General features: G+C 38.8%; 1 protein-coding gene across 7 annotated transcripts in view; it reads right to left on the reverse strand.

Moving 5' to 3' along the window:
• The window catches only part of LOC138059157 (uncharacterized), a 14586-nt gene extending 9029 nt beyond the window's left edge, over positions 1-5557 (reverse strand). The window contains exons 1-4 of one of the 7 annotated variants that reach the window (XM_068904691.1): positions 5501-5556; positions 3907-4020; positions 3486-3589; positions 945-1178 (exon numbers count right to left, since the gene is read on the reverse strand). The gene's annotated coding sequence lies outside the window, so the exon portion shown is untranslated. Of the gene's footprint in view, positions 1-944; positions 1179-1985; positions 2121-3485; positions 3590-3906; positions 4021-5500 lie in introns of those variants that run through there. The other 6 variants (XM_068904694.1, XM_068904692.1, XM_068904690.1 and 3 more) reach the window with 6 other exon arrangements.

Consider the following 5557-nt stretch of genomic DNA (forward strand, 5'->3'; position numbering starts at 1 on the left):
TGTCGAGATTTTTGCCGACTTTTGTGTCGACTTTTTTGTCGAGTTTTATATCAAGTTTTTTTGATGAGTTTTGCCCGCGGGCTCATGATTATCTAAGTCACTAGGGTTTCTTACGGAGCCCGGTAAGTGTTATCATTCTTTTTTTTTTGCCAACATTTGTCGCAACTTTTTTGTCGATTTTTTTTTTGCCGACTTTTGTGACAACTTTTTTGCCGACTTTTCTGTCGACTTTTTCGGCAACATTTTTATGTCAACTTTTTTGTCGAGTTTTGTGTCGAGTTTTTTGTCGAGTTTTTTGTCGACTTTTGTGTCGAGTTTTTTGTCGACTTTTGTGTCGAGTTTTGGATTAATTTCTGATTAAAATAAAAGAGCGTTGAAATCGTTCATAAAACAAATTATGTCAACTTTTTTGACATACATGCATTCGCGGTGTTGGCCTCTCAGTTAGATACTGGCCAACATGGCCGCGTTTGTGCTTGTTATTCTCTTTACAGTTGCTTTGAGAACGTCCACATGTGCAGGTGTTCGGCTTCCAAACTATATTCCCACATTGCAAGATTACTCTGGCAGACGTAATGATATCATTGAAAACTATTTTCATCTTAGCCTGGAGTACTCAGAGATTTTGTTGTTTCTTGGATTATTTCATGGCATCACTCTAAGCCATAGACAGTTTAAAAGGCTGTTGAAAGCCAAAGGACTTGGAAGAAAAAGAAACCCTAGTGACTTAGATAATCATGAGCCCGCAAAACTCATCAAAAAAACTTGATATAAAAGTCGACAAAAAAGTCGACACAAAACTCTACAAAAAAATGTTTTCAAGAAAGTTGACAAAAAAGTCGGCCAAAACAAAGTCGAAAAGTCGAAAGAAAAAGTGGACAAGAAACTCGACAAAAAACTCGACGGAACGCTATAAAAAAAAAAATGATGACCATGGCACTTACCGGGCTCCGTAGTTTCTTCTTCTTCCAAGTCCTTCGGCTTTCAAAAGCCTTTTTAACTGTCTAAGGCGTAGAGTGATGCCATGAAATAATCCAAGAAACAACAAAATCTCTGAGTACTCCAGGCCAAGATGAAAATAGTTTTGAATGATGTTATTTCGTCGGCCAGAGTAATCTTGCAATGTGGGAATATAGTTTGGAGCCGAACACCTGCACATGTGGACGTTGTCAAAGCAACTGTAAAGAGAATAGGGAGTTTAAGATCTGCGACGCGACGGTAACGAAAGCGTCATTTAAAATTCCAACGTTAATTCATCTTTTTCTTCATTATGTCGGCTTATCTAACTTCTAAAAACTAGTGTAACTTTCCAGGAACTGAATTAGGTGCGGTGTTGAAGCTACGACAGAAAATTCAAATTCGCAGTCCTGTGTTCACGTTCTCTGAAAAACTTTAGAATTGGTAATTTCACGTCGTAGATTTGCAGAAAACGTGAAAGAAATGCACAAAAATGAAAAATGCACGCGCAGAGCGTGCAAAGCTATTGTTTTTGCTCATTAAATATGCATAATTTGTGACGTTTTCGCTGCCGTCGCGTCGTAGATCTTAAACTCCCTAATAACAAGCACAAACGCGGCCATGTTGGCCAGTATCTAACTGAGAGGCCAACGCCGCGAATGCATGTATGTCAAAAAAGTTGACATAATTTGTTTTATGAACGATTTCGACGCTCTTTTATTTTAATCAGAAATTAATCCAAAACTCGACACAAAAGTCGACAAAAAACTCGACAAAAAACTCGACACAAAAGTCGACAAAAAACTCGACACAAAAGTCGACAAAACACTCGACAAAAAACTCGACACAAAAGTCGACAAAAAACTCGACACGAAAGTCGACAAAAAAGTCGACATAAAAATGTTGCCGAAAAAGTCGACAGAAAAGTCGGCAAAAAAGTTGTCACAAAAGTCGGCAAAAAAAAGTCGACAAAAAAGTTGCGACAAATGTTGGCAAAAAAAAAAAAGAATGATAACCATGGCACTTACCGGGCTCCGTAGGAAAGACCTATGTTGCGTTAAGATTTTAAGACCGTATAGCAGCTCGAGCCTGAATTTATCAGGCCATCATTTAGTTGAACATTTAAGAATAAAGATGTAAGCAAAATAAATTTAACACAATGTTTCGACGTCTCCTTGACATCATTTTCAGGTGACTAAAGCCTAACCTTAGAGTGACTAGTTTATACGAGTGAAAGCATGGGCGTAGCCAGGACTTTTCAAAGGGGGGGGGGGGGGGGTCACATTCTGTCAAACAGGGTGTACTCGCGTTTTCGCAACCTGGATATTGTAGGTTGTTTGAGTAAAAAAAACGGCTTACAAAGGGGGGTCACGGGCACCCCAGGAACCCCCCTGGCTACGCCCTTGGAAAGGTGACAGGTTTAATTAAAGTAACATATGCAGTGCTGCACTTAACATGAAATTCAAGTAAATAGTTTTGCGTGGATATAATCCCATTGTGTGTTCATACGCGCCTCTCGTTAATTAAACTATAGGCGACCTCAACAGTAGCTGTCCGTCCTCAAAAAATGCAAATGAAACTTAGACTGTTTAATTAACGAAATTCGTTGACCCTTTACGCGTGTAAATAAGTCACTAATTTTTTTAGTCACTTGACGATGTCATGGAGACATCGAAACGTTGTGTTAAACTTATTTTCCTTATCTTTATCTTTGGCTTTTCGTCATTGCTAAAGTAACTCAGTGTTTGGGTTATTGAAAAGAATTTTGACATTATCCCAAAATGACCCTAAATGAATTCGTCTTCGGCGACAGGTGGTACACCACGATGTCTGCCATGATCGAACCCTCTACTCTTTACCTTTTCAACAACACTAAACTATGCAACGCCCAAAGTTTAGATATTCAGTACTAATTTGTTCTCCCTAAAGCTTCCCCGTTTGTAAACGGCCATTCCTCTACCTGGGCCCTCGTCATTGAATATTGCATAAAACTATATTTAATAGCGGTGGCAGGTGTATTGTCAACTATTAATAGTACAACTCTCTCACGCTCTCTAAACGCTTTCAATAAACTTGAAAGCAACTGTTCCCAAGGTTTATTATTATTTCAAGTACTAAATTGCATAAATACATGTTCTTTTTATTTTATTTTATTTTAATGAAGGAATGTAAAAGAAATGAAGCTATGTTTTCTCGATAGAAAGGGTAAAATAAAAGGAGGCCGTTTCCGTCAATTTTAACGTAGTGGCTATGTTGTCGGTCAAATCCGGTCTCAGGTTGAATACGTTTTTACCTACTGTGGGTTAAATTGGTGAGTGTATTTTACCTATTGTAGGTTGCACCACCCCCCTTCCCACCCCTCCCCTCCCTCCCAAAAAAGGCTGAAAACACCTATATCTTCCCTCAGGCTCTGTCTTACGTATCTCAACACACCCTCTTATCCGGCGGCTCCTGTATTCATATACTCATCCATTCAGTGTCAATATTACAACATAGTAAGGAAACGAAGAACTGTAATATGGACTTACCCGACGATAATCGAACTCGGATCCTCCAGATGTATAATCCTGTGACTTCACCAGTACATTACAACGACGAACATGTTCAATTTTTCTCTAGGCTTAAATAGTGGCTGCAAAAAATGGTGTTTAATTCATCTGACCGCGTATTCAACATAGGAAAAATGAGGATCACCAATTTAACCTAGGTAAAAACGGATTCAACCTGAGAACGGATTTTACCTGCAGCATCTACATACATATGGGTTTAGCAATGTAAGAATCAAAAGCGAGTTTTACACTTTGTGTGGGAGTTACATGTGAAAAAACTGCCTTTTTCCGCATGTGTATGTTTTCAAGTCTGAAAAAATCTACACGTTTGCAATGTTTTGTGGCTAAATGGAGGTTACCTACAAAAATACTCTGGAATTTCATAAAACGTGTCACTGACCCTTTAATTTTAACGTAGAATGAGAAATCCTTTTGGTCCACAACTTCTTGAAGAGTATTTTCGTCCGTCAAGCTATGCCGGCGCTTCTTCGAACAACATTTGTCGAGCAGCTTGCTGCTTATTTAATGAACAATGAATAATTTCCTTTGATTTGACATTTCCTTTGATTTGATTGACGTTTGATTATATAACACTTCAAACAGACTCGTAGTAATTTTTGAGACAACACACTTCTGTCTCGCTGAACTGTTTCACGTCTCTTGATTTGCTGACCTGATTTTTGGAGCCGTTTTGCTGTTCCTTTGCTAACCTGGTTTGACCCGCAATTTTTCTGTATAACTAACTTAAAACAGTCTGAGTGGACATCGAGAAAGAAGTGAGTGTCCCTTGATGTATTTTAGACGCTATTTTCTGTATTGTGTTTAGGTATCGATCGCTTATATCATAGCTCTCAATAGCCCACTTTCGATATATTAAAATTCAGTCCTAAACAAAAGGCATCATCTCGAGGCTCTGGGGAATAAACTCCTACAAATCATGTATTTATTCCCCAGAGCCTCGAGATGATGCCTTTTGTTTAGGACTGAATCATAATGTATCGAAAGTGGGCTATTATATGCTTTTATTTTTTGATCGAATAAAATAACCTTGAATAAATTATAGCGGAGGTCCGCGCGCGCCGAAGGCGTACGCGAGCGGAGCACCATATCTAAGAAATAGAGATTACTTCATGGAAAATGCGCGCGTACGATTTTTGTTCACGAGTTGAGTAGTATCAGAAAACGAACGAGTGAGCGCAGCGAACGAGTGAGTCTTCTGATACGAAACAACGAGTGAATAAAAGTCGTGGATAGAGTCAGTACCTATGAAATAAAATATGGTAACCCACCACCCCCCTTCCCACCCTCCTCACCCCCCCCCCCCCCCCAAAAAAAAGGACTGAAAACACCTATATCTTTCCTCAAGCTCTGTCCTACGTATCTCAACACACCTTATCCGGCGGCTCCTGTATTCATATACTTATCCATTCAGTGTCAATATTACAACATAGTAAGGAAACGAAGAACTGTAATATGGACTTACCCGACGATAATCGAACTTGGATCCTCCAGATCTATAATCCTGTGACTTCACCAGTACATTACAACGACGAATACGTTCAACCCAAAACAGTTATTTTCCGTATTATTTATTTTCTAAGTCAATTGATATCCACGTACAATAACCAAAAGTAATCCTCACCTTATCTTAATTTTTCTCTAGGCATAAAATAGAGGCTGCAAAAAATGGTGTTTATTTCATCTGACCGCGTATTCAACATAGGAAAAATGAGGATCACCAATTTAACCTAGGTAAAAACGGATTCAACCTGAGAACGGATTTTACCTGCAGCATCTACATACATATGGGTTTAGCTATGTAAGAATCAAAAGCGAGTTTCACACATTGTGTGGGAGTTACATGTGAAAAAACTGCCTTTTTCCGCATGTGTATGTTTTCAAGTCTGAAAAAATCTACACGTTTGCAATGTTTTGTGGCTAAATGGAGGCTACCTCCAAAAATACTCTGGAATTTCATAAAACGTGTCACTGACCCTTTAATTTTAACGTAGAATGAGAAATCCTTTTGGTCCACAACTTCTTGAAGAGTA

This window comes from Montipora capricornis, chromosome 8, assembly GCF_036669925.1.
Source record: "Montipora capricornis isolate CH-2021 chromosome 8, ASM3666992v2, whole genome shotgun sequence".
NCBI lineage: Eukaryota > Metazoa > Cnidaria > Anthozoa > Scleractinia > Acroporidae > Montipora > Montipora capricornis.